This window comes from Microtus ochrogaster, linkage group LG3, assembly GCF_000317375.1.
Source record: "Microtus ochrogaster isolate Prairie Vole_2 linkage group LG3, MicOch1.0, whole genome shotgun sequence".
Taxonomy (NCBI): domain Eukaryota; kingdom Metazoa; phylum Chordata; class Mammalia; order Rodentia; family Cricetidae; genus Microtus; species Microtus ochrogaster.
Genome location: NC_022029.1, coordinates 1,356,886 through 1,359,688, shown reverse-complemented (window position 1 = coordinate 1,359,688; position 2,803 = coordinate 1,356,886).

The following is a 2,803-nucleotide window of genomic DNA, read 5'->3' as shown; positions in this document are numbered from 1 at the left end:
CGGCGGCGCGTCCTCCCCGCGGGCAGTGCCGGCCCCGAGCGGCGCTTCGCAGGCCCCGCGCTAGCGCTGCCGACCGCCGCGATCGGTCGCCGAATGTTACCCGGTTCTGAATGTTACACTTACACATTCCATTCCCGACACGACAGCGCTGACCTCATCCATCCACGCAGCCCGTGCTGCCATTGGCCGGGCGTCACGTCCGGGTGGGGCGGGGCTTCCGCTGCGCCCATTCATAACCCCCGGCGGCCGGCAGAGGCGCCGGCGCGGCGCTGGCGCGGGGGACCCCGGAGCGCACGAGCGGCGGGCGGAGCGCGAGCCTGGCCGGGCGTCGCCCACCGCTGGCCTTCTGCTCCGAATGCGACCTGGACCAGGCTGGCCCCACAGGCACGGGAGGAAGGGTGGGGACACGCCTGGCAGCCCGCTGCTCGGGATTCCCGGGGTCTCCACGAGCCGGGAACGCCTCCCTGCCAGGAGGCTGAGAGGACCGGCTCCTGGGGAAGGATGCCTGAAAATGGAGAAGCCAGGGGAGGAGGTGGGGACTTCGTGGAAAGGGAGCGCTGGTCGGGATGTTTCTCCCCCACACTTCGACCCGGAGGCATATATGTACATATATATATATTGTATTTTCTTTTGAACATTTAAACGGCTTTCCTAATTCACCTGGGTAACCCACATTTTTTCTGTCTTCCTCACGGAGACACCCATCCTCAGCAATAAAGGGGAATAGTCACAGTCGGGTGGAATTGTTGCAGCTCTTAATCCATGCTTGTGAGCTGGAGAAAACATCTCCTGACCCCTTCTGATCTGCTTGCCCTCTCTCTCTTCGTTCCTGAGTACCTCTCACCTATTCTTTTCACTGACCAGGAGGAACCTAATGGCTGAAGAGAAGCCATTTCATTTTGCCCCCATTGGTGTTGTTATTCTTGAGGTGGTATGTTTAAAATGTCACCTGCCCTAGCTATAGAAGGGAACCTTTAAAGAAAAAAAAATTAACTTTATTTTCAGTGAATGTGCCACGTTTCTTCCTTCCCTCAGTTGACCTTCCTACCATTGACTCCCCTTCTCCAAACCTCCGTCATCCAGAAAAGGGGTCTTCTAAAGGAAACCCTGTGTCCCAAAGGTCTACTAGACTCCTGAGCATTCCTTGGCCTCGGAGCCTGCATTCTGGTTTAAAACCCTTCCCACCCTAGTCTCAGAGCCTGATCAAGCTGGACAAGCAGTTGCCTAGGGCAGCAAGCTGTTTAGTGATTGTTTATTGTGGGAGTGGAGTGAGCTCGGAGCAGCCGTCCCTACCTCCCTCGGGCTACTGAAAACCCCAGCCGGCTGTATACCCATAGCACAGTTATAATAAGGCGGAGTGGAAAGTTTCCAACCTTTGTTGTTTCAGATTTGTTTGAATAAAGAAAGGGAAAGGATGTGGGTGGGATGTTATGGCGCATTCCTGAGGCTTCTGCCCAATTGGGACCCACCAAAGGTAGCTTTTTCAAGATGTGCTTTGTCCTCACAGCATGATTTAGAGAGGCCTGGAACAAGAGTTAAGGGTTCAAACATCTTCCAAATAGGATGAGAACCATATTGGTAAAGGTGGTTATTGTAGCCGCATATGACCCCAGTCCTCTGCGGGATTGTTACAAACAGGCCTCAAGGCTGGGTATTGATATCAGACACCTCCATCCTGTAGAAGTTAAGGCTTTCCGCTCCCTGCTTTTGCAGAATTTCTTGCTTTTCTTGCTCAACTATAGTGAATTCCCTCATCTTACAGAGCATTGTAAATTACATTCATATTCCATACCGGTTTGTATTATGGGTTCAGTCCATGTTTCTGCTGTTGACTAGGGCCATGAGTCTGTAGGTTGAAGCTTACACTCAACTTCTTAATGATGAGCCTGGAATAGTGCTTTTTTATCAGCCAATATCAATTTGTAATCTGTATAGTTCTCTACATTGGCTGTCTCTATGGTATGTCATTAGCCCATATTACACTCCAAAATCCCAACTGCAATCCACACTGCAATGGCTTCTTCATCAGTGCAGCAACCCCCATTCTGATTTTTTTCACTTGTTCTTCTCACCTACTAATGTTGTCTTTGATTCATGTGTCTGAATGTTTTCCCTGGATGGATGGATGGATGGATGGATGGATGGATGGATGGATGGATGTGTACCACATACACGCCTGATGCTCATGAAAGTCGTAAGAGGTTCTCAGACCTCCTGGAGGTTGTTAGATCTCCTGGAACTGGAGTTGCTGGTGACGGTGAGCCTTCGTGTGGGTGTCAGGATCTGAACTCTTTGTCTTCTACAAAAGCAATACATGCTCCTAAACTGCTGAACCATTTCTCCAGCCTTGATATATTTTCTTTTTTTCCTGTCGTTTAACCAGAAGGAATGGGCCTACTATTTTAAAATACATTTTATTTATTTGGGGGGAGGGGGTGGAGACAGGGTTTCTCTCTGTAGCTTTGGAGCCTATCCTGACACTCGCTCTGTAGATCAGACTGTCCTCAAACTCACAGAGGTCTGCCTGCCTCTGCCTCTTGAATGCTGGAATTAAAGGCATCTGCCACCACCTCCTGGCCCTTAAAATGCATTTTTAAGTGTATGCATGAGCACGTGTTTGTGTGAGGGCAAGGACCTCTGAAGGCTAGCGGCATCTGATCATCCTAGGCTGGAGTTGTAAGTAGATGTGAGCCACCCAATGTATGTGCTAAGAACTGAACTTGGCTTCTCTGCAAGAACAATGCCTGGTCTTCACCACTGAGCTAGTCCCCAGCTGTAGTCCTACTTTTTAATCCTTAGGGCC